The 19,752-nt window shown below is 41.5% G+C and overlaps 1 protein-coding gene and 1 pseudogene across 2 annotated transcripts in view; one reads left to right on the forward strand and one right to left on the reverse strand.

Moving 5' to 3' along the window:
* PTPN14 (protein tyrosine phosphatase, non-receptor type 14) overlaps positions 1 to 19,752 on the reverse strand; it is a 218,649-nt gene that overhangs the window by 193,025 nt on the left and 5,872 nt on the right. The gene's annotated exons all lie outside the window — the stretch shown is intronic.
* On the forward strand, positions 3,356 to 4,631 carry LOC105502772 (annotated as a pseudogene).

The raw sequence follows: 19,752 nt of genomic DNA on the forward strand, positions 1-19,752 counted from the left end.
ATCTGGGAGGTGGAGGTTGCAGTGAGCCAAGATCGCGCCACTGCACTCCAGCCTGGATGACAGAGTGAGACTCCATCTAAAAATAATAATAATAATAATTGAGGTACAGTTGTTTTAAAAAATGGGCTTCAGCTTGATGATACTAGCCACAGCCTATGTAAGTCAAAAAGATGAGGCCGGGCATGGTGGCTCACACCAGTAGTTCTAAGACTTTGGGAGGCCAAGGTGGGAAAATTAATTGAAGCCAGGAGTTTGAGACCAGCCCAGGGAATACAGCAAGATCCTCATCTCTGACAAAAAAAAAATTAAAAATTAAAAAATTTAGCTGTGTGTGGTAGTGCACGCCTGTAGCCCCAGCTACACAGGAAGCTGAGGTGGAAGGATCACTTAAGCCTAGGAGTTCTAGGCTGCAGTGAACCATGGTCACACCACTATACTCTAGCCTGGGCATGACAGAGTGAGACCCTGTCTCTCTGCCAAAAATAGTCAAGAAGATGGGTCCTAATCACTATGTCATAGATACCTGACCAAAAGTATGTGTTTCAGAGACCAAGGTCTTCAAAGCAGCGGAGTGAAGGAGAAAAGATGATTGGTCACACACAAGTTGGGTATCTATTTGACAACTGACTACACTAGCAAAATAGAGTATGCTGCACAGGTTTTCCTTCTACAGAGACATGGGAGAAATTAACAGAGTTTTGGCTACCATCCTCCTTATAAACAACCTCTAACAACTTGTGGACATCAACAAACACGTGCTGGGGACGGTGGCTCATGCCTGTAATCCCAGCACTTTGGGAGACTGAGGCAGGCAGATCATTTGACGCCAGGAGTTTGAGACCAGCCTGGTCAACATGGCAAAACCCCATCTCTGCTAAGAATACAAAAGTTAGCCGGGCATGGTGGCACATGCCTTTAGTCTCGACTACTTGGGAGGCTGAAGCATGAGAATCGCTTAAACCTGGGAGGTGGAGATTGCAGTGAGCCAAAGTGGCACCACTATACTCCAGCCTGGGCGAAAGAGCTAGACTCTGTCTCAATAAAAAGTACTAACCACTATATGACAATGGATTCTAAAGAACCACAAATTTGCCATATGTTTTAAAAAGCTATTCCTTGCATTGAACATTCACTACTGGCGATGGATAAATCTCTACTTAAGAAAAAGAGCTGACTGTACATACCTCATAGATGCACGCATGTTAAAACAGACTGACAGTCACAGGCCTTCTTAGGTCAACAACCACAATATACTGTCTGTTAATTACCCATCAGGTTAGGCCATAAGCAGATTTCACTGGTAGGCCAACATTCAGGCTAGGAGGGAAGACAAAGGAATGGAAGGAAAATGCAAGAGAAAGGAAAAAGTACTAGGGAGTGAACACAGTAACACTAACTCTTTAGGGGTAACACTAACTCTTTAGGGGCAACACAGTGCAGGGTCCCATAAGTGACCAACCCCTAACCAAAAAGCTCTATAAATCTATAATACTTCTTTCTTCTTTTTTTTTTTTTTTTTTTGAGACAGGGTCTCCTTCAGTCACCCAGGCTGGTGTGCATCAGTGGTAGGATCTCAGCTTACAGCAACCTCTGCCTCCAAGGCTCAAGCAATCCTCCCACCTCAGTCTCTAGAGTAGCTGGGACTACAGGGGTGCGCCACCATGCCTGCCTACTTTTTGTATTTTTTGTAGAGACGGGGTTTCGCCATGTTGCCCAGGCCAGTCTCGAATTCCTGGGCTCAAGCAATCCACCCACATTGACCTCCCAAAGTGCTGGGATCACAGGCGTGCACCATGGCGCCTGGCCTTATAATACATTTTACACCCTTAGCCTCAACTCTCCCAAAATAAATAATTCAGAGAAGGAGAATATATTCCAAAGATAAGCACTCCTTTTGTTGTCAAAACTATTAGCAGTTTACGAAAATATTTACAATGGGCATGACAACCTTTAAGAGTTCAGTAGTAACATTCTTTTTATAAATTCGGCCAAGATATCTAACAATTCAATACAAACAAGCATCCCATTTTACTGCACTAATATTTAAAAGCTTTTATTCTGTAATTACTTAACTTCTATATTAATATAAAACACCCTCATTCCCATTTACTCTGAACATCAGTATCAACTTTTCCCCAAATATTTACCTCTGAAAAAATCAAAACTTCATAAATCAATGAGTCCTTACCTTTCAAAAGAAATTTGCAATGAATTCCAGGGAGACTCATATAAAATGAACTGAAATAGAAATAAAATCCATTCCAGGAAAAAAAAATCCAAAGACTTTCATAGTAAATCTATTCAAGTTCATATTTCTTCAACACTAATCCGAGTCTTAATAGTCACATCATTAATACTCTTAATACTCACATTTTTAACATTCTGCCGCCAGCGACTACTACTGTTCAAATAAACTCTGGTTCACACACTGATGTCTGCTTCACACATCAACTTGCTTCTCCCACACTTACACTTGCTTCCCACAGAGTCGTAATAATTTCTTACAAGTTTTACCAGGCTGTGTCCCAAAATAAAGAGAATGGCTTCTTCCGTTCCGAGGATTTTTGACATTTCTCCGCCAAATGAGGGAGGAGGCATTTGCACTTCAATAGTAGTTTCAAGACCCAACTATCATTTCCAAAACCCATCTCTACATCCCAGCCTAACACACACACACACACACACACACATACACATGCACATTCTCTGCCTATTCTACCAAAGGACTCTGAATTGAGTGGCCTGAAGATTTCTCGTGTCTGCCCTGCAAGTCTTCTTGCCCCTGCTGTGAAGTCTCAGAGCCTTAAGTGAGGAAATATAACCCAGGATATTTATGGGTCTGTCTAGACACCATTATTTCTAAGCAGAAGACACAGACAAGTGTAACAGCAGGCAACATGACACTCGTAAGGTAAACCAAATGAGAGGATACAGTCAGTAATAAAAAGTTTTCATTTACAGTTTGTGGGGGGAAAGCTTTAGGAAAGACAAGTTCTTATGTTTCAGGTGGTAATTTTGTATGTAAACCATATGTCAATAGGCAATTCTGAAAACCATGGAATTAAAGTCATCCAATATTAGGCAGCAGGGCAATAAATAAATTCCCTCGTAAGACTTTCAAATATGAAACAAAACTCAGCCATCTGAGCAGGTTTGACCACTTGCTCAGTTCTGTAGTGATAATTACTATGATTTGATTTGAGATAAAAGTTATAAAACCTTTTATCAAGTATGTTTTGTTTTTACTTTTTCACTGTCTTATTTTAATGTCAGAATAAATATGTATTGAAGTAGTAGCATACTGAGGTTGTCAGCAAAGCCTGGGTCCTTCCTCTCACTCTCCTCCCCGGACAGCATGAGTTTCACCACTTGCTCCACCTTCTCCACCAATTACCAGTCCCTGGGCTCCATCCAGCCGCCCAGCTGGTCAACAGCGTGGCCAGAATCTATGCAGGTGCCCAGGGCTCTGGTTTTCAGATCTCTGTGTCCTGCTCCACCAGCTTCTGGGATGGTTTGGGGTCCAGAGGCCTGGCCACAGGGATGGCTGGGCATCTGGCAGGAATAGGAGGCATCCAGAACGAGGAGACCATGCAAAGCCTGAAAGACCTCCTGGCCTTCTACCTGGACAGGCTGAGGAGCCTGGAGATTGAGAACCGGAGGCTGGAAAGCAAAATCTGGGAGCACCTGGAGAAGAAGGGACCCCAGGTCAGAGACTGGAGGCCATTACTTCAAGACCATCGAGGACCTGAGGGCTCAGATCTTAGCAAATACTGTGGACAATGCCTGCATTGTTCTGCAGATTGACAATGCCTGTCTTGCTGCTGATGACTTTAGAGTCAAGTATGAGACAGAGTTAGCCATGCGCCAGTCTGTGGAGAGCGACATTATGGGCTCCACAAGGTCACTGATGACACCAATGTCACTTGGCCGCAGCTGGATACAGAGATCGAGGCTCTCAAGGAGGAGCTGCTCTTCATGAAGAACCACAAAGACGAACTAAAAGGCCTACAAGCCCAGACTGCCAGCTCTGGGTTGACCATGGAGGTAGATGCCCCCAAATCTCAGGACCTCACCAAGATCACGGCAGACTTCTGGGCCCAACATGACGAGCTGGCTCAGAAGAACTGAGAGGAGCTGGACAAGTGCTGGTCTCAGCGGATTGAGGAGAGCACCACAGTGGTCATAATGCAGGCCGCCAAGGTTGGGAGCTGCTGAGATGATGCTCACAGAGCTGAGACATACAGTCCAGTCCTTGGAGATCAACCTGGACTCCACAAAAAATCTGAAGGCCACCCTGAAGAACAGCCTGAGGAAGGTGGAGGTCCACTACACCCTGCAGATGGAGCAGCTCAACGGGATCCTGCTGCACCTGGCATCAGAGCTGGCACACACCCAGGAAGAGGGGTGGCGCCAGGCCCAGGAGTGCGAGGTCCTGCTGAACATCAAGGTCAGCCGGAGGCTAGGATCACTACCTACCGCTGCCTGCTGGAAGACGGTGAGGACTTCAATCTTCAATCTTGGTGATGGACAGCAGCAACTCCATGCAAACCATTCAAAAGACCACCACCCGACACAAAGTGAGTGGCAAAGTCGTGTCTGAGACCAACAACACCAAAGTTCTGAGACATTAAGCCAGCAGAAGCAGGGTACCCTTTGGGGAGCAGGAGGCCAATAAAAAGCTCAGTGGTTTAAGAAAAAAAAAACAAAAGGTCGGGTGAGGTGGCTCACGCTTGTAATCCCAGGACTTTGGGAGGCCGAGGCGGGCAGATCACGAGGTCAGGAGATTGAGACCATCCTGGCTAACACGGTGAAACCCCGTTTCTACTAAAAATACAAAAACAAAAAATTAGCCAGGCTTGGTGGTGGGCGCCTGTAGTCCCAGCTACTCTGGAGGCTGAGGTGGGAGAATGGCGTGAACCCAGGAGGCGGAGCTTGCAGTGAGCCAAGACCGCACCACTGCACTCTAGCCTGGGCGACAGAGTGAGACTCCGTCTCAAAAGAAAAAAAAAAAAAAAAAGTACTATATTGAGAAAAATATGGGGCTAAGAAAACAAGGAGGATGAAAATGAGGGGTTTTCTTTTGTATTTTTTAATGACTTTCAAAACAAGGTAAGAAAATTGTAAGTGGCTCTTGTTTTATTCAATGTAATAGATCAATAATATAATTAGTTCTAAATATTTTTTAAATACCATCATTCGTAATTACAAAAATTAAATGGTAAGCAATTATGAGATTAACAAAATGAAAATTTCAAAACCAGCACTAGCAGGATGTGAGGAAAGTTGCAAACTTAAAGATTGATGATGGTGCTATAAGCTGATAGTCTTTCCAGGGAGCAATCTGGCCATAGGTAACAAGATCTACAAGCAATTCATGCCTCTAACCCACAGAACCTACCTTGGAAACTAAACCCTAATGAAATACTCTCCAAGTAAAATAAACGTAATTTGTTCATCAATGTTTATAGTGATGCTTTTTGTAATAGTTAAAATTGGAGAAAATCCAAATATCAAGCCACAAGAGAACGGTTAAGTAACCAATCGTGGTATAATAAAAGATGGAATTACTGATCCCGAATCTTTGCTCCCTTCCTATAACATATCCCATCCAGTTCCCTGTGACTTGTCTGGGAATCACATGGGATGAGTGGAAGTCCTCAACCCAGTGAGTCTAGGCTTGGTCATGTGATATACTTTGGCCAATGGGATGTGAAGAGACAACCTATTCACCATTCCCTCACACAACAGCTTTCAATGCAGTTACATGCTTCTCATTACACTACCACTCTCAGCCATGGGAACAGCATGTCTGAGATAGGGGCTGTCCTTCAGGCTATATCGCTGAGTGAGAGGACACCGTGGAGCTGAACTGAGCCCAGTCAAGCCTCCAAGCCCACCAATAGCACTCACATAACACAGTCAAAAAATAAATGTTTGTTGTTATAAGCCAGCAAGATGTTGGAACCTTTTCTGTTACGATAGCAAAAGCTCACAATACAACAGTTAGTTTGATGACAACAACTTGTCATCAAAACATGACAAGTTATATAGTAGCGGATATAGCAAACATATATTTGAAATACGCTCACGAAAAAGTAGAATAAAAAATAACAGGTAGACACAAAAGATATCGACATAAAGCAAGTCAATGAGTACCAGAAATTAACTGAAAATGATATAATCATTTATAATTATTTTTGTCAATGAAGTATGTGTTTATACTTCATCTGCACCTACATCTACATTGCCACATCTTTTAATTCCTGTTTAGATGCTACCTCTTTATAAGTACATTTTTCAGCAATTCTGTACATACCATACTCATAACAGAAATATTTCTATCCAACACACTTTGTCTGCTTCAATGACATAAAGATTACTGAACACTTATCACAAAAGTAAATCTAGTGCAAAGGTTACTATTCAACCTTTCACATGTATGATTTAGGGTTCAACAATTCTTTCGTCAGATTATAAAGAAGGCAACTGTAAAAAACAGACAAAAGCAAGAGTTAGAAGAAAGTATTTGCGGCCGGGCGCGGTGGCTCAAGCCGGTAATCCCAGCACTCTGGGAGGCCGAGACGGGCAGATCACAGGTCAGGAGATCGAGACCATCCTGGCTAACATGATGAAACCCCGTCTCTACTAAAAAATACAAAAAACTAGCCGGTCGAGGTGGCGGGCGCCTGTAGTCCCAGCTACTCGGGAGGCTGAGGCAGGAGAATGGCATAAACCCAGGAGGCGGAGCTTGCAGTGAGCCGAGATCCAGCCACCGCACTCCAGCCTGGGCGACAGAGTGAGACTCCATCGCAAAAAAAAAAAAAAAAAGTATTTGCTGGGATAATCCACTTCCTTGTCATCAAACATTGTATGAAAGCAAGATCTCAAAGACCCTCACCTATCTGAGGGTAAAGCTGTGTTGCCAATGAATTTATCTTTATGACCTACGTTAGAAATTCCATTGCATCTGTATGATTCAAGAATCACAAAAATGTTCACTATATCTCACTCATAATTTATCCTAAAATAAATTCAACAGCAAAAAAATTATTAATGTGAATCATCTTTACTATCATCTTCTATGCGACAGCAAGAAATACAAAATGTGTATACTTCCAATAATAACAAAAACAAAAAAAGGCCAGGTATGGTGGCTCACACCTATAATCCCAGCATTTTGGAAGGCCAAGGGGGGGCGGGGGGAGATCACTTGGGGCCAGGAGTTTGAGACTAGCCTGGGAAACATGATGAAACCTGTCACTACGAAAAATAAAAAAATTTGGCAGAGCATGTTGGCATATACCCGTAGTCTTAGCTACTCAAGAGGCTGAGGTGGAAGGATTGCTTGAGCCCAGGAATTCAAGGTTGCAGTGAGCTATAATCACACCACTGTACTCCAGCCTAGGCAACAGAGCAAGACCTTGTCTTTAAAAAATTAATTAATTCGTTTTTTAAAAAATATTAAGAGGATTTATAGTATATCAATTGAAAAGATGCTACAAATATTAGTTATTAAGACCACAAGTTAACTGAGCATGGTGGCTCACACCTATAATCCCAGCACTTTGGGAGGCTGAGGTAGGAGGATCACTTGAGCCCAAGAGTTCGAGACCAGCCTGCGTAACCTAGCGATACTCTGTCTCTACAAAAAAATAAAAAATGAGCTGGGCATGGTAGCACATGCCTGTATTCCTAGCTACTCAGGAGGCTGAGGTAGGAGGATCTCAAGATCTCGTCTCAAAAAAATAAAAAGAATACAGAAATTATGTATATATTATGAAGGAGTGCATAAAATTACGACTATGAAGTTATGTCTATATATGAACATTAACTATTAGATTGATGTCAACGTAATTGTGGGTTTTGCCATTACTTTTAACAGCAAAAACTGTGATTACTTTTGCACCAACCTATAAAAAACATGAAAAAAAATTTAAATAGCCGGTCATAGGTTTGTGGCTAAGTTTATACCAATTTTTTAAACATGCTGATACACTGAGAGAAAAAATGCCTAATATTTTTATTTACAAAATCTGTACTTGCTATGAAATAAACCCACGTCTCTCAGTTACAAAAGAATCTGAAGTATGCTTCAAGTTTCTAAAAACAATTTCTGTTAAATATCTTTCTAATTAGGACAACCGTGAGTTAGTAAATGGAACACGTTCAGTTAGATTTTTTATCATTTCCTGATAACTGGAGCTCATTCCTGGAACATCAATGGTTTTTACTATATTGCCTAATTTAAAGATGATGCCTTTCACTGCTGGGGAAAATAATGGGTACCCCCAGTAGATACTAATGAGCAGAAGGGCTGCTGTAGATCAGGTCTAGGTAATGTTTTCCTTTCTGCCTTCGAGAAGTGGTGATGAAGGGTGGATATAAGCACAAGCTCTGGATTCATGCCCAGATTTGACACTAGGCTCCATCATTCACTAGTATTTGCATGCCATGACGTTACATACCTAACTAGTATTTATTTACTAGCTGTAGGATCTTGTGCAAGTTACTGAGCCTTTCTAAGCCCGAGTCGTCTTATCTATAATAGGCCAACGACAGAGCTTACTTCACAGGGTTGTCGTAAGGATCAAGAAAGATAATCCACTTAAAGTGCTGGACAAAGCACTTGCACATGGTAAGTACTGCAGTAACTAAATGCCAATTAATATTAGTCTCTCTCTGGTGGTCATCGAGGTGTCATCAGGCTTACATCTCACCATCGCCTATAACTACTTTTACTTTCTGTCTCTAACCATTTTCCTCCAGTCCCCTTAGGCATCACTGAAGAACTAGGGCACCTAAGAGTAGTCTGATAACCATCTATGATGGTGCTGTCCAAAGGAAATATAATGTGATCCACAAATGCAAGCCACATATGTAATTGTCGATTCCCTTGTAGTCACATAGAAAAGCAAATCAAGACAGGTGAAATTAATTTTGACAACAGATTTATCTCAATATACACAAAATATTATGTCAACATATAATAAAAAAAAGATATTTTACTTTTTTTTTTTTGATACCAAGTCTTCAAGGTCCCGTGTGTATTTGACACTGACAGCAATATCCCAATTCCGACTAGCCACATTTCAAATGCTGAACAGCTACATGGGGTTAAAGGCTACGTTATTAGTTGCTGATTCTTTTCAAGATTATGACCACAGAAAAACATCTCCACTTTCAAAAACATCAAACTGCATTTATTAAACAAGCTGATGGATAGACAAAAGGAAAGAATGAATGGAAGGAGGAAGGAACACATGTACTTGACCTACACAGACTTCTGAGCCTGACGTGGTGGTTAAGAACTTGGGCTATGGACATCCCATTATTGGGCACATACTCAAAGGATTATAAACCATGCTGCTATAAAGACACATGTATGTTTATTGTGGCACTATTCACAATAACAAAGACGTGGAACCAACCCAAATGTTCATCAATAATACACTGGATTAAGAAAATGTGGCACATACACACCATGGAATACTATGAAGCCATAAAAAAGGATGAGTTCATGTCCTTTGGAGGGACATGGATGAAGCTCGAAACCTTCATTCTGAGCAAACTATCGCAAGGACAGAAAACCAAACAACGCATGTTCTCACTCATATGTGGGAACTGAACAATGAGAACCCTTGGACACAGGGTGGGGAACATCACACACCGGGGCCTGTCATGGTGTGTGGGGAGGGGGGAGGGATAGCATTAGGAGATATACCTAATGTAAATGATGAGTTAACGGGTGCAGCACACCAACATGGCACATATATACTTATGTAACAAACCTGCACATTGTGCATATGTATCCTACAACTTAAAGTATAATGAAAAATAAAAAATAAATAAAAAAGAACTTGGGCTATGGAATCAGAGAGAACGGGTTCATGTGCCACTTATTCCACTTACTAGCTATGAGAACTGAGCAAATAACTTCTTTAATTCTCACATTTCTCAAGGATAAACTATAGATAAAAACAACATCTCTTTCATAATGTTGTTACAAGTTTAAAGGTTATAGCAGAGAGGGGGTTTCTATACATAAAGCTTTCCTGTACAAAAGGCCAAAGATGGGAGTGGGGAAAACTGATGAAGAGAATACTGAACAAATTAGCTTGACATAACTAAAGAGGCCATGGTGGGGAAAAGCTGTTCATATTATTTATATTCACAATGCCTGTTACGTGCCCAATTACACAAAACAATTTGAACAGAGGCAGCTATTAATAAAATAATTGCAATGGCATTTCTAAAGCTCTCAGTGGCTTACACCTCCCTAGCCTGCTTGCTTGCTTGCTTCTTGGCAGTATTCTAAGTAAGTGGGGGAGACGGAGGGCTGAAGGCCAGAATTTGCAGAACCAAGATTTTTCCGTAGTGTATATATTAATATTAATCACATTTTCTAGCCTCCATAAGCCAGACAAATGGATATCTCCGAATCTTTCTTTGAAGGATGAGATTGCCACAGTGCCTCAAATTTAAACTGAACATTACTCTTCAATGTACCATAGAGACAAAAAATCAAACTAAATGCTTACTGCTCTTTAAACTTTCCTTGAAAATTGGTTTTGTGAATAATTCCTGATGTTTTGCTTTGAATTTGCTCTTGTTACATGCTACAAAACACAAAAGTTTAGCTATTTAAAAAATTAAAGTTAATTCTGGTCTGCTAATGATGACTTTAAATGTTTAATCATTTTAACGATCCAAGTCACTACATGGTCTAAATTAGATGTTGAGTTTCTTAAAGACCACAAACATGTCTTCTCTATTCAAGGTACCTTCTAAACCAAGATTTCTCTGATAGGTATTCCATTTGCTGTTAATGCCCTTCCATATTACAGGTGTCCCATAATATAGATTTTTTTTTTAAAGATTCTTACTAAAATGAATTTAGCTTTGAAACATTTCATTTACAGCAGAACTTCTCAGAGCCTTTAATATGTCAACATACACAGATTTCAAAGTACTGTGCTGAGTCACTATTACAGTTTTATCATCTACAAATGAGAAAAAAATGCAAACCAAGAACCAAACAATAAGGAGATAGCCTAATTGCCCCATGGAAATAGGTGGTCTTTGCATTTCTGGCCTGATGTGCTGCTCACTGTGCATTTCTCTCTTTTATCATACCCAAAAATATATTAATGTTGAACACATATATGGTAATTAATCTATCAGAATCTTCCAAACTAATTCATTCCAAAGGAATAATTTATTATTATTTGAGCAAATTTATTCCAAAGGAAGGAAGGGAAGAAGGGGGATGAGGCAGGAGTGAGAAAGGGAATAAAGAAGAGGGAGGAGGGAAGAGGGGCGGAGGGAGGAAACCAGTTTGAATAACTACTAAATATTACTGCATATTCATTGACAAAGCTAAAATTCCTAAACACTTTCATAAGGATGAAGGGGCACAAAGTACACACTCATACCTAACCTGGCACTCAGAAAACAAGTCTCATTTTAAAAACAACCAAACAGCTGCTCAGCAGAAGCACTGCACAGATCATCCTCTCCAGCCTTTATTTTTAGACACTTCTTAAGTAAAACAATAATTTTCTAAAGAATATAATTAAGACTGGTAGATGTCCTTTCATTATTTTGGAGTTTTAATTTGTTTCACATCAGTCTCATTTTTCCCCTCATAAATCACATAATTATATAATATTCCATAAGAAATTCCTTACCTTTGAATAAAAGAATATATATGATCTTTTAAAAATGTACTGATTTAAAAAGCACAATCCACCCAGGATATTAGTCATTATAACCCACGGATTTAAACACACAGGGAGTCTAAAAGTCAGCCCCATTTTTCAAATGATAAATTGAAGACTTGTTTATATGTCAAAAAATGTGTACCTTCATCATCTAAAGCACATTTTACAAAATGTATAATGCAAAAGAATAGGCCTAATAGATCACAGTATTTCCTGGGCAGAAGGGAATGCTAATTGCCTCCTGGAGTCTTAAATGAAACCTAATTGCTGGCTTGAGCTGTCACCACTGACCCTGGTAACAGACTGGTGCACCCTTCATAAACCTAATATAGCATAATCCTCCTTTATTATGGTTATTACAGCTCTTCAAGGGGACATGTCTGCCACAAAAATAAACTCTGCAGCTTCTCCTCTAAATGGAGGTGTCACTTCTCCACCCCAGAACAAGCAGCGCTGATGGCAGAAATCACTCTGTACAAGTGGTACCACTTCGCAGCCTACAGCTGCTTCCCAACTGGGACTCACACACATCCACAGATACTATTACAGAAACCATGAAGCTACTCCATGGCGATGGGGGAAAAGAGAGGACGAGGAGCACGAACAGCTATTTATTTATTTAAAAACAAATCCACCACCATAAAGCAAATGGGAAAAGCAGAAGAAGAGTATCCAACACAAATCATGGGTTTGAGCTAGGAAATCCATGTGTAAATCCATTAGATTTGCAAACAAAATTTCAGATACTGAACCCAAGAAATATTCCTTTCAATCTGTTTTGAAGTTTTTTTGGACACACTCTTAAAAAATTACTTCAATTAAAAACATTTCTCTTATATCTCTTACTCATCAACTCCCTAAACATTTATTGAACATGTACTCTGCATCAGATGCCATAAACCCAAGGATAAATAAATTACAAAATGTCTCCAAAGGTGTGAAAATAAGCAAACAGTACAGTACTACAGGAAGGCAGAGAAGATGACAATGATAATGTAACTATTATTAGGGATATTATTATCCCTAATAATGAAAAGGGAACATCAGATAAAACCTCCAAAAAAGACATAAAAATCATATAAACATTAAAGAATCAGAAAGATTACTATGTAATCAGATGTAAAAAAGAACTGGAGTGGGGGCAGGAAGTAACAATAACAGCATGAGTCAAAGCAACAAGGTTTTCAACCCTGAGAAATGTTTGGAGAAGGTTCACAGGGACCCAAGAGATGTTTAGGTGAGAGGCCAGACAAGGCTAGGAATTTAGGTGCCATCAAGAGCTATGCAGAGCCCTGACTGTGTTGACATCTGATCTCACCTGCCCTTCCTTCCCACATCCCTGAGTGTGAGAGATTGAGAGTTGAGGGGTTAGTTTCTTGATCTTTTCCAAATTTAGTGAAATGTAGAAGTCAACTAGGCCAATGATGGAATTAAATGTAAACTCCAAGAGGGCTTTCACAGTCCACAGGGTTCCAGTGACTTGGGTAACAGATGTTATTCTTAGCTCATCTGTTACGTGATGGTGATTTACCTGTCCATTTCCTACCCAAAAGCACATCAGAAAGCATTATTTAGAGAAAACCACTTTACATTGTCGTTAAACTCCTGATTGCTGCTCTTAAGAATATATACATATGTATTCATGGGAACATTTTTTTCTCAATATGTGTATGATTCGCTTATTGTATTGTGCTGAGTGAGCTCCTGTGTGCTTCAGACAAAAATAAATGAGACTTTCTGCTCACATTTTAAAAAAAGAGCTATGCAGAGCCTTGAGTGTTCTGCTAGAGTGTGTACTTTAATCATAAGCAGTTTTTAAAATGAAATATTTTAGAAGGGAGACTGTAATAAACACACGTTTCCATCACTCAGCTTAGGAAACAAAACAGTATCACATGTCCGTCCTCACCTCCACCCCTGCCCACCATACCTTGTATTTCGTGTCTATCCTTCTGGTATTTCCTTGTACCATTACTACATACACACACACATATGTAGGTATGTTATATGTACACACACATATATGTATGCATGTATGTTATACATATATTAAAGGTAAAAAGAAAATGTGTGTGTGCACGTGTGTGTGTGTGTGTAAACAATATATGGTGGCAAGAAAGATTTTAAGCAGGAGAGTTAAAATATCAGACATATCTTAGAAAAGATTCTAGCACAGAAGGTAGACTGGTGCCCGCACCAAGAGAGGAGACAGCTTACACAAAGTGGTGCCACAACGGGTGTCTGTCATGACACAGGAAGGGCAGCCTCAGCCTCACAGGGTATTCTTGGGCAAGGGGCAGGCAGACCTGCATGGACAGTTACACGGAGGGACGTGATGGAGTGAAGCAGTGGCAGTTCCCAGGCAGCTGACAGGCCAATGAGGGGATGAGGCAGGTTAACCAGGACACAGAGCACAGTGAGGTCAATGCCAAGGCCAGAACGGCAAGGGGCCTGACCCAGAGAGCGATTAGGGAAGGCTGCCCAGAGAAAGTGGTATTGAAGGAGGGCTCAGAGGGATGGTTTTGATAGGCAATGATGAGTGTTAGGACTCTTAGGCAAGGAAACAGCACCATATTAGGTGGAAAATGACTGGGCCTGTTCAGGAAACACCTGCAGTTTGGCATAACCCTGAGGAATAGTGGAACACAAATCTGAAGAAATCAGAGGCCCACCTGGGAATCATTTGTGGAGAGCCTTAAACATCAAGCTGAAGTATATACGTAATTCATGACAAATTCACTTTCATGACCATGAAATCTGCCTTAATCCCTTTAACTTAGGAACTAAAATAATGGTGAGAGCCAAGCTTGTGATTTAGGGGGGGAAATATCAATGATATCACTGCTGCTTATTATAGTTCTATAAGTAGAACAGGCTGTCTTGGATATGAGTGAGCTGGCAAATCTGCCTTGACATGGTGTCATGGGGTCTCGCCATCTTTCTCTTACTGTAAAAACTAGTAACTTTGAGTATGAATAATGGGGGATGCGGCCTTTTTCTCTTTTATATATCATACAAAAGAAAATAATGCATACGAAGGAAATTAAGTATATTCTATTTTCTTTTTTTTTTTTATTTTAAGATGGAGTCTCACTCTGTTGCCCAGGCTGGAGTGCAGTGGCGCAATCTCGCTCGCTGCAAGCTCCGCCTCCCGGATTCACGCAGTTCTCCTGCCTCAGCCTCCCGAGTAGCTGGGACTACAGGCGCCTGCCACCACGCCCAGCTAATTTTTTGCATTTTTAGTAGAGATGGGGTTTCACCGTGTTAGCCAAGATGGTCTCGATCTCCTGACCTCATGATCCGCCCACCTTGCCTCCCAAAGTGCTGGGATTACAGGCATGAGCCACCCAGCCTGGCCAGAAACTACCTATATTCTAAGCAGTAAATCCAAATCTGAAAGGTTTAGGTCTTAACCCTGAAATGTTCCTGCTTCCTAACCCTTCTGTGATATTTATTTTCCCATGATCTACAAAATTTCCTGGACTTGAAAATGAGAGGAAAAATTACCATGTTTTTTAAGTACTCAAGTATAGCAAAACAATATTAAGAACCATAGTATGGGCCGGGCGCGGTGGCTCAAGCCTGTAATCCCAGCACTTTGGGAGGCCGAGACGGGCGGATCACGAGGTCAGGAGATCGAGACCATCCTGGCTGACACGGTGAAACCCCATCTCTACTAAAAATACAAAAAACTAGCCAGGTGAGGTGGCGGGCGCCTGTAGTCCCAGCTACTTGGGAGGCTGAGGCAGGAGAATGGCGTGAACCCGGGAGGCGGAGCTTGCAGTGAGCTGAGATCCGGCCACTGCACTCCAGCCTGGGTGACAGAGCGAGACTCCGTCTCAAAAAAAAAAAAAAAAAAAGAACCATAGTATGAGTAACTTCAGAAAATACCTTAAAAACAGAATTTGTCTCCTCAAATGAACAAAGACAATAAGACATGTATAATACATACTGATATCTGTTTAATTTTTTAAAATCACATATAGTCATTAACAAGATGCAATTTTCCCAGAGCATAGTAATTATTTATCAAAGAATAAATAATGAATTGCAAACTAGGCTGGGCTCTTATCCCTCAGGTCAGCATTTCAGAAATGCATTCATTCACTGATTCTATAACACTTTTTTTTTTTGAGATGGAGTCTCACTCTGTCTCCCAGGCTGGAGTGCAGTGGTGCCATCTTGGCTCACTGCAACCTCCACCTCCCAGGTTCAAGTGATTCTCCTGCCTCAGCCTCCCAAGTAGCTGGGACTACTGGCGCACACCACCATGCCCAGCCAATTTTTAGCAGAGACCGGGATTTTATTACCACGTTGGCCAGGATGATCTCGATCTCTTGATCTCGTGATCCGTCTGCCTCAGCCTCCCAAAATGTTGGGATTACAGGCGTGAGCCACTATACCCGGCCACACTTTTTAAAAATAATCAACTCTAATTCATTATCTGCAAAATGGCAACATCATCATCATCATAGCTATGGCTACCCAATCTCCACATAAGATGAACTGAGTAAGATCCCTACCAGAGAGGCTTTTCACTTAGTAGAGGAGATAGGATGGTAAACAGGTATAATGTGGTAAACTTACTAATGTTGGTAATTTCAAAGTGCTATGGGACTATAAAGTAAGGAATGGGCTGGGCACAGGGGCCCACGCCTGGAATCCCAATACTTTGGGAAGCTGAAGTAGGAGGATCGCTTGAGCCCAGGAGTTCAGGACCAGCCTGGGCTTGAACATAGGGAAACTACATTTGTACAAAAATTTTTTTAAAATTAGCCAGGCATAGTGGCTGACACCTGTGGTCCCAGATACTTGAGAGGCTGAGGTGGGAGGATCAATTAAATACAGGAGTTCGAGGTACAATGAGCCATGATCACCCCACTGCACTCCAGCCTTGGCGAAAAGGCAAAACCCTGTCAAAGAAAGAAGAAAAAGAGAGAGAAAGAAAAGAAAGGCCGGGCTCAGTGGCTCATGCCTGTAATCACAACACTTTGGGTCAAGCTGGGCAGATCGTCTGAGGTCAGGAGTTCAAGACCAGCCTGGCCAACATGGTGAAACCCCGTCTCTACTAAAAATACAAAAATTAGCCAGGTGTGGTGACTGCACACCTATCATCCCAGCTACTCAGGAGGCTGAAGTAGGAGAATCGCTTGAACCCAGGAGGTGGAGGTTGCAGTGAGCCAAGATCGCACCACTGCACTCCAGCCTGTGAGACAGAGCAAGACTCCATCTAAAAAAAAAAAAAAGAAAGACAAAGAAAGGAATGGGAAAAAGAGAGAGAGAGAGAAAGAGAGAGAGAAGAGAGGAGGGAAGGGGAGGTGAGAGAGAGAAAAGAAGGGAAAGGAAAGGAAAGGGGAAAGGAAAGGGGAAAGGAAAGGGGAAAGGAAAGGGGAAAGGAAAGGGGAAAGGAAAGAGGAAAGGAAAGAGGAAAGGAAAAAGGAAAGGAAAAAGGAAAGAAAAGGAAAGGAAAGCTTCAGTGGAGAGAAGCAGAGTGAAGGTGGAGCTTTAGTTGACCATAAAGAGGTTAAGTTGACCACAAAGCAGGCAGGAAGGGGTAAGGCCACTCTGGGTATGAATGTAACAAAGGAGAGGAGAATTAAACACCACTAAGCGTTAGGAGCGCTAGCGGAGAGAGAGAGAAAGAGCAGCAGATGGGGATGGGAAGATAGTCAGGAATCCATATCATAAGTGGAATAACGAGTGAAAGACTTTAAATAGTACTCAAAAGAGTAAAATCTTCAAAAATTTGTGATTTCAAAAACCCTTTTTGCAGCACTGAAAGAATAAAAATAATTTTCTGCTGCTATAACAGAATATCACAGATTAGGTAATTTATAAAGAGCAGTTTATTTGGCTCACAGTTCCGGAGGCTGGAAAAGTCCAAAAGCATGGTGCTAGTATTTGGCCAGGGTCATCCTATGGTGCAAAGGTGGAAGGCAGAGGCAAGCACGGAAGATGGAGAAAGGCACCAGGGGCCAGACTCCCTTTATCACAATCTACTCTTGAGATAACAAATCTGACATTAATCCCTTCATGAAGGCTCCTCCTAATCACCTCTTAAAGTTCCCACCTTTTAACACTGCTGACAATGGCAATCAAATTTTACCATGAGTTTTGGAGGGGACATTCAAACCACAACAATGCTCTTGGAACAATCTCAAGAGGCAGTAAGGATGGAGGGAAAAGAGCAAATGGAAAATACTTTTACAGACTCAAACTCGAAGGACCTAATGACTGATGGGATTTGTTACTGGGGTTTGAGAAAATGGATTGAGGGTGCTAAGAATGACAGGTTGAAGAAAACTCCAAATGCCTGGCTTGAGCAGCTAACTCAATAGACAGCAATGTCACTGAGATAGGTAATTTGGAAGCAGCACATTTTGTGACAAGAAACTGGAGAGTTCAAGTTGAGACAGGTAGGATTTGGCATGTATAGCAGACACTCAAATGAATATAAGCACCAGATAAACCCAACTGTTTGGTAGCAAGCAGAGAGGTCTGGACTGGAGATGATAACCAAGGAGATCCAGTAACATGGAAACATCTAATTAGTGCTTTACATGAACCTGGCTAGGGATACGAGGCCATTAACCGAGTCTCTCTGCAGCTCTAAAGTAACCAGGAATGGAATCATTCAAACCGGTGCAGTGAAAAAGTGACACCCATACCAAGCCTGAGGAACAGGGGTGGGAGAACCAAACAAGACTTCTCAGCTCATTGCTTCTCAAAATGCAGTTGGTCAGGACCAAGAGCATCAGCACCACCCGGGAGCTCTTTGGAAATAGAAATTCTCAGGCCTACCTTAAATGTGCTGAATCCAGAAACCGAGGTAGGCCTGGGGAAGAACAGCAACCTTTGTTTAACAAGCCCTGCAGGTGATACTCACTGGAGGTTGACAATCTACTGCCTTGGCTAATGCTCCAATTACTTGAGGAATGCAGTGTGAACTAATTAACCTCCAGAGATGAATTTCCAAAGACACAAAGAAATTAAGTAGAAGTAAAGTACACATTTCATACAAAAATATGCATTAGGAATTGAGGCTAATTTTCAACTGTAAGTAATTTTTCCCTGTGAGCGCAAAACGTGTAACGCAAAGCAGATCAAGTCAGTGGCCCACATGGTAAGGCTTCCTAACTTAGGAATACAGTTCAGCACTAAAATCTCAAACAATCTAAATGTGAAGAGGATATTTTACTACTTAGAGACAATGCCACATCACCAAAGGAATCCTTTCTCATTTTCTCACTAGACTCCTTCCTATTGACCAACATAAAGCATTTATGGGATGGCCAGCTAGGGTTACAGCTCTCTGGATATGCAGTAGTCCTCTGGGTCAAACTAATTGACCAGGCTTAGGATGAAACTCTTGACCTAAGCCTAATTTAGCCCCTAAGGAAACTAAGCTAAATCAACCACATATCAAATTTTACATGTAAGGCTGATCTAAGAATGGCTATGAAATGTTTTTTCCAATTGCAAGGACTCTGAAGAAAATCAAACAAAAGCTTGACAGGGGAAGAAAAGTCAAGAAATACAGAACCAACAGGAAAAAGGAAAGGAAAGTAAAACAATGTTAATATGCCATTTATAACCCAACTTAGAGCCAGAACTACCCTTATCACACAAAAAGGCACTTACTCACTATTACCTTTTACACAGCTACTCTGTGTCCTTCATCCACAAGCATTGCATCATATCCTTTAATTCAGAATTATAAATAATTATAAGATTATTTATTTTCATAATCAGCATGCATGCAATATATGGCAAAGGCACTGCTGGTCTGGGCAAGATACATTTCCTCTCCCCTCCTATTGCAAAAATCCAGGTCAGGCCTGCGTTTTCCTGGGCTCTCTCCCCCTGATTCCCCAAAAGGGTAGGATACCTTCATATGATCTCCAGGCCTGCACGCAATCCTGCAGAAAAGACTTAACCAATTCTGGCCGGGCGCGGTGGCTCAAGCCTGTAATCCCAGCACTTTGGGAGGCCGAGACGGGCGGATCACGAGGTCAGGATGATCGAGACCATC

The sequence above is a fragment of the Colobus angolensis genome, unplaced genomic scaffold (genome assembly GCF_000951035.1).
Source record: "Colobus angolensis palliatus isolate OR3802 unplaced genomic scaffold, Cang.pa_1.0 Scaffold81, whole genome shotgun sequence".
NCBI lineage: Eukaryota > Metazoa > Chordata > Mammalia > Primates > Cercopithecidae > Colobus > Colobus angolensis.